This window comes from Cricetulus griseus, chromosome X (genome assembly GCF_003668045.3).
Source record: "Cricetulus griseus strain 17A/GY chromosome X, alternate assembly CriGri-PICRH-1.0, whole genome shotgun sequence".
In the NCBI taxonomy this organism is placed as follows: Eukaryota; Metazoa; Chordata; class Mammalia; order Rodentia; family Cricetidae; genus Cricetulus; species Cricetulus griseus.
Genome location: NC_048604.1, coordinates 103,031,336 through 103,038,390, shown reverse-complemented (window position 1 = coordinate 103,038,390; position 7,055 = coordinate 103,031,336). Strand labels below are relative to the sequence as shown.

The window sequence follows — 7,055 nt, the reverse complement described above, 5'->3', positions numbered from 1 at the left end:
TTTATATCTAGACTATTATCCAAAGATTTCAAAGATAGATCTGCTCTAATTTTATTCAGTGTGTTCTTTCTGGGTTCTATAATAGGTTTTTGTTTGCACGCAGGCACGTAATTAAGAGAGGGAAAAAATCCCTTGTTAAAATCAGCTGGGAATAATCAGAGCGATCATTCCATGACTCATAAATATTCCATGAGCAATATGGGCGCATTGGTAATATCTAACCATTTAAAACTTTTTGTTCTTGAAGTCTTCAAGCCCAAGAGAAGATTGCTTTAAATTCTTAATCACAAGAAGAGCTCATAGGATTTCTATTTACAGCAATTTGGTTTATTTATACATGTTCAAAGACAGTTAAGAAAACTAACATGTTATTTGTGACTGTTTTAGTAACTCAGGAAAGGAATACATTGTAGCTTATCTAGCACCCCAAGATGTAGATTATCTGCATTCCACTGGCTACTTCACCAGGGCCCACATCTTAGACCTTTAATATTTTGTCTGCCTCATCATTTTTCATTATCATTGTTTGAACTTGGAGCAAAGGGATAAGATTATGCATATCCTTAAAACAAGAGATTAAGGCCAAACAGAGTTTTCATTAAGAAATTGTAGTTGGGCCCCTGCTTTGCAGACGCCGCTGTCCCCTGTCGCCTCATCCTGCAGCCATGGTCCACCCGACCGTGTTCTTCGACATCACGGCCGACGGTGAGCCCTTGGGCCGCGTCTCCTTCGAGCTATTTGCAGACAAATTTTCAAAGTCAGCAGAAAACTTTCGAGCTCTGAGCACTGGAGAGAAATGATTTGGATATAAGGGTTCCTCCTATCACAGAATTATCCCAGGATTCATGTGCCAGGGTGGTGACTTCACACGCCATAATGGCACTGGCGGCAGGTCCATCTACGGAGAGAAATTTGAGGATGAGAAATTCATCCTGAAGCATACAGGTCCTGGCATCTTGTCCATGCAAATGCTGGACCACACACAAATGGTTCCCAGTTTTTTATCTGCACCACCAAGACTGAGTGGCTGGATGGCAAACATGTGGTCTTTGGGAAGGTGAAAGAAGGCATGAACATTGTGGAAGCCATGGAGCGTTTCGGGTCCAGGAATGGCAAGACCAGCAAGAAGATCACCATTTCTGACTGTGGACAACTCTAATTCTTTTGACTTGCGGGCTTCTTACCTACCAGACCATTCCTTGTGTAGCTCAGGAGAGCATTCCCACCCCATCTGCTCGAATGCCCTGTAATCTCTGCTCTCACTGAAATTCTTTGGGTTCCATATTTTCCTCATTCCCCTCCAAGTCTAGCTGGATGGCAGAGTTAAGTTTATGATTGTGAAATAAAAACTAAGTAAGAACTAAAAAAAAAAAAAAAAGAAAAGAAAAGAAATTGTAGTTGGCTAGTCCAGAAAAGAGATACAAAAGAGAAAAGAGATAGTGGGAAAATTGACTTAAAGGAAGGAAATTCAAGCTCTATCCCCCACCCCCACTATTTACTTCACTGTGTAGCATGGTCAACTCCTGGTGACTTGCCCAGACACATAGGTTATTTCTCTTCAGTTTGCCATCTCCTCTTGGTGGAAATGAAGGTAGGAAAGTAGGGAAGGTTCTTGAGGAAGAGGGCCTTGAGCTCCCCCTGCAGGCTCAAATGCTTACTGGCTTTTCTTGACACTTGTTTTGGACTTTTGTTTTGTTTTGGCAAATGATATAATTCATCTCCTTTAAAACAGGGCTTTATTTAATCTTTTTTTATTTCTGCAAAAATTGAACCAAAGAGAAAAAGGTTAAGGTATTTTTTTTTCTTACGTCAGTGTGTTTGTGTGTGTGTGTGTGTGTGTGTGTGTGTGTGTGTGTGTGTGTGCACTCGTGTATTTGTGTCCTTCAAAGGATAGCAAACATCACAGGGTATTAAAACACTGGGAAATTTGGTATTATCCTTTGATTATAATCTAATTAAGTTCTGTGATTGGGCATTCTAACATGTGTGTAGACCAGGATTATCACCCTAAGTACCATAGCTATTTGGGGTTGAATAATTCGCTTTTGTGGAGAGCTATTTTGTACCTCCTGGAGTGCTTAGCAGCACGCTTGGCCCATATCCACTAGATTCCATTTACATATACACAAACCAGTGTGGCCACCAAAGATATGTCAACAGTAACAAAAGTTCCCAGGGAGGCAAAATTGACCCTACTTAAGAAACATTGGCCTCAGGAAACGATAAGAAATGACATTGAGGACTATAAAGAAAAGAGAAGGGGGGATGTCAGATCAATATCTGAATTGCTACATTTGTCTTGAGCCTAAGATCCATGCCCCACAAACCAGAGTTCTAATATTAGGATCTTCTGAAAGAAAGCCTTGCTTTCTTTTATATTCTTAAAAGATCTTCATTGGGTGTCATGGAGCATTAATTCCAGGGATTACAGGGAATTTGAAGGAATGCATTTGGTTGTTTCTTTAGTACATCCGCAAGTGTTATAAATAAGGCAAAAGCAGAGAATATGAAGGTGCCCAAGTCTTTCCTTTAGAATATTATTCATGCGTATTATTTTCTTTCTTGAAGCAACAACAAAAGTTCTTGAGTAGAGTCCAATTCTGCTAATTATTTTGTGATGAACAGATTTTCTGCCCCCCCCAACAAGAAAGATTTTTGTACTAATAAGAACTGCCAATTAGTAAAAACAAAATACAAGGCAAGGCATTTAACGGAAGTTGGTGCTGAGAATGAGGCTTGTCTTCCCATAGTCCAGTGGATCTTGGCTAGCTGATTTTGCCCTCCAGGAGGCATTTGGCAATGTCTGTGTATTTTTGGTTTTCAAAACTGGGTGAGAGGCTGCGCTTTCACCTTGCGAGCTGCTGGATATCCCACAACACATGGGATGGCCTCAAATAGAAAAAAAAAGTCTAGCCCCAGACATCAAATCTGAAAATCCTTGATAGAGATGTCAGGACCTTCCAGAGTGTTAGCTCTTATGAGAAGATTCCAAATGGAGCATATTTGGAGTGTATACTGGAGGGTGGGAGAAGAGTTTGTTGGAGACGTAGTTCAGTTTGTAGAGTGCTTGCCTAGCTTGCACAAAGGCCTCATATTCGGCACCACATAAACCCTGGTATGGTTTGGATACACATATAATCCTAGTTCTGGAAAGGTAAATGCAGTAGGGTTAGAAGTTCAGGATCATTTTCAAGCATGTAGTCAATTAGAGGCCAGCCTTAGAAACATGGCACCATGACTTTTAAAAATAATTCTTTAAGAAAGAAGCTGCTAAAATGGGGGAGGGGCGAAATCTTCTACAGGTTGCCTCTTTTCCTCATGTTTGGTACTTTCAGCAGTTCTCTTAGGATTACATGCAGACAAAATGGCAAATTATGGTAGGGTGTGTGTGTGTGTGTGTGTGTGTGTGAGAGAGAGAGAGAGAGAGAGAGAGAGAGAGAGAGAGAGAGAGAGAGAGAGAGAGAGATATTAAATCTAAAATATTCTAAAAGATGGAGCAGCACTTTGTAGTAACTCAAGTGGTGAGCTCTACTCATCCAATTACTGAAGCAGCCCATGGTTTGCAGATATTATTTTTGTAGGGAACCCTCCCCTTAGCCTTTCATTCTGGTTATGCTGCTGTGCTTTCCTTTTTAATTTCTTATATATGTGTATGATTGTTTGCCTACATGTATGCCTATATATCACATGTATGCCTGGTGTATATGGAGGCCAGAGAGGATGTTTGATTCCCTGGAATTGGAGTTACAGATAGTCATGAGCTGTCACTAGGAAACATGATCTGGTGATCAAATATAGGTCCTCTGGAAGAACACAAGGCTAAGCCATCTCTCCAACCCCATCTGTCTTTTCCCTTTTAATCTTCCGTTACTGGTTATCAGATCTATGCTGAAGTGGGTACAGTATCACATGAAATGCTATTATATCTTTAAACCTCTCTTGCCCTCTCGTATTTTCACTGAAGGCTCTGAAGCTCTTTATAGCCAGCATCTTGTTAATTTTTTCTCTCAGAACAGCTCAAATATGTGGATATTCGATATCTCTGTTTTCCAGAATAAGTATTTTGCCTGTATACTCTCATGTTTCACCATGCTTAATTGTAGTTCATCACAGTGCAATCCAGGTTTAAAAGTTTCGCACAGCTTTCAAAAGTGAACTGAAGAACATAGTTAATCAACTGGGTGAGAACGTCACCTAGAATGTTCTTCCAGGCACAGCATCCCCTAAAATTGGGGTTTCCTGACATCTGTTCCTTCACAGTGGCATACTGTAGCATTTTTCTTCTTCCAGTCACAGATCAGCCTGGAAGAGGTCCCAGAGAAATTTAATTTTGTCATCCCAATCTTTCCCACCCCTTTCTGGGGCCCTGCTATCTTTATTTTCTTTGCATCTCCCATTTGGGTTGCCACTGAGCTGTGAATATCCTTGAATCCTCCACATTTCAGGTTTCTTTTCCTTAATAACAGACACAAAGAAGGTCTACTCTGAAAGACACTGCTTCAAATTGAAGATTTAAATTGAAGACAGTAAGGTTTCCTTACACCCATTTTCCATTTTCCTATCTGTTTAGGGTTGCATAGATGCGTGTTTTCATTCATACATATGCGGTGGTGATGATGCACATATCTGGAATCATCACCCATTGCTCTTCCATATATTCACCTGGACAGGGTCTCTCAATCAAACGCAGAGGTCACTGATATGGCCAGTCTCGATAGACGACCTCTGAGGATTTGTGGTCTGCCACTTTCCAAGGCTACAATTAAAGATGGACTTTAACCACAGAGTGATCTCCAAAAGCCCAAGAGTTTTTTGATAAACTTTCATTGGTTAGATAATTAATTATTTGTGCAGCACTGGGGATTTAATTATATGAGTCCTGAAAATGCCAGCCAAACACTCTACCAAGCAAGCTACATATTCAGCTCACACTGGAAGATCTTTAAACATGTGGTCAGAGTGTTAAAAACAACTCATTCAAATTGTCCAAATGTCAGTATGTTTATCAACATCAATCATTACCATAGACCATCCTTGTCAGTGATAGACTTGATCCAGTCTCTCTCTTTTGTACCATCTTTGCCTTAGATTTCAGTGTGGGGAACAATATTCCTTTGTGTGGATGAATGTCCAGTGCCATAATTTGTATGAAATTGCATTAGAATTTCCAGAATTCTTGCTTATGTTAGTCTAAGCAGTGATGGAAAAAATGCCATTGATGCCCTTCCCCTATAATGAGATTGATACCTACCTTGGTTACCATTCCTAGAGCCTTCATCTAGTAGCTGTTTGAAGCAGAAACAGGTACCCACAGCTAAGCACTGAACCATACTACTGGAATTCAATTATGGAGAGGGAGGAGGGCGAGGTAATGGGGGGATGGATATGGAAATATGAGTGGTAATTAAAGAATTTAAATAAATAAAAAATTAAAAAAAGAAATTTCCAGAACTCCAAACTTAAGTGTACTGAAGTGCATTTAACATTTCTTTTTCTCTTTTTGTTTTTTCGAAACAGGGTTTCTTTGTATAGCTTTGGAGTCTGTCCTGGAACTCTGTCTGTAGACCAGGCTGGCCTTGAACTCATCTGCCTGCCTCTGCCTCCCAAGTGCTAGGATTAAAGGCGTGCACCACCACCACCCAGAACATTTCACATTTCAGTTTACCAGGCACATTTTGCAGATTCTTCTGGCTATGTTACTGTAAAATTCTGTTAGTACTTTTTGTTTCATAATTGAGTACAGGATTGGAGGGCTTACCATAGGGCTGTGGCTCAGTCAGTAAAAGTGATTGCCTCACAAACAGGAGGGCTTCAATCCCAAGAACCCAAGTCAAAATTCTGAAGTGGTGGGACATGCTGTTAACCCCAATGTTGGAGGACACAGAGATAGAAGAATCCCTATCATTCACTGAACCAGTGAGCTTCAGGCTCACTGACACAGTCTCAAAGCAAGTGGATGGTATTCACAAGAATGATGCCAAAATTGGTTCACCTGCCTATACATAAATGAGCACACACATGCACACCCACCCACATACACATGTGTATCCACACACATATATGTATATATGTATATATATTGTATATACATAAATGTATAAGAAAGTTAAAAAGTTGGAACTGGGCATGTAGCTCAGTGACAGTGCTTTCCCAGCATGTACAAGGCCCTGGGTTCAACTTCCAATACCCTTCCCTCAAAAAGAAAAGAATGACAAGAAAAAGACAAAAATAATTTTGCATAAAATATGGATGAATCTGGCACTTCACTTAGAAATAAGAATTCTGGGCAGGCGTTGGTGGTGCACGCCTTTAATCTCAGCACTCGGGAGGCAGAGGCAAGTGGATCTCTGTGAGTTCCAGGCCAGCCTGGTCTCCAGAGTGAGTGCCAGAATAGGCTCCAAAGCTACACAGAGAAACCCTTTCACGAAAAACCAAGAAAAGGAAAGAGAAAAGAATTCTGATCCTAAGATTTTATAACATACTGATACATGTCCATCCAATGACAAGGGCAGAATTTATAAAGCACATTGGAAATCTTGTTCTGGTAAACTATGGGAAATGAAATTTATATGCTTCAACAGAAGATTCCTTCCCCAGAAGCCCTTTAGTCCTTCTTTACTGCTTCTGCAAAGAAAATAAGTGAGGAATGGCAGTTTGTTCCCAGCACAGTGGCAATTAGGTTAAGGAAATTCTCTGTGTAAGATATGATTGCAATTGTAGGAACTGCATCTCTCATGCTTGCCTTGTGGCTCTTAAGTCTGCCAGTCAAATAAACATTGAAAACGTATGCAACAAATGAAATAAAATCCCTTCCTCTGAAAGCACTAATGCTTCCTTCGGTATATTTATTTGTTGTTGCTATTAATTGTAAAGCCCCTTGAGGACATAGGCCATGGTTCATTTCTTTCTGTTTTTCTTTCTTATTTCTTTCTTTGATTTTTTTTAAAAAGCCAATACATATCACAAGATCTAATGAAACAGAACACACTAACAGAATTTTACACTAGCATTGCCGAATGAGTCTGAAACCTGGAGATGGGTCCACTTCAAAAAAT

At 40.2% G+C, this 7,055-nt stretch overlaps 1 pseudogene; it reads left to right on the top strand.

Moving 5' to 3' along the window:
- Positions 1–642: 642 nt before the first annotated feature.
- On the top strand, positions 643–1,378 carry LOC100760197 (annotated as a pseudogene).
- Positions 1,379–7,055: the final 5,677 nt, after the last annotated feature.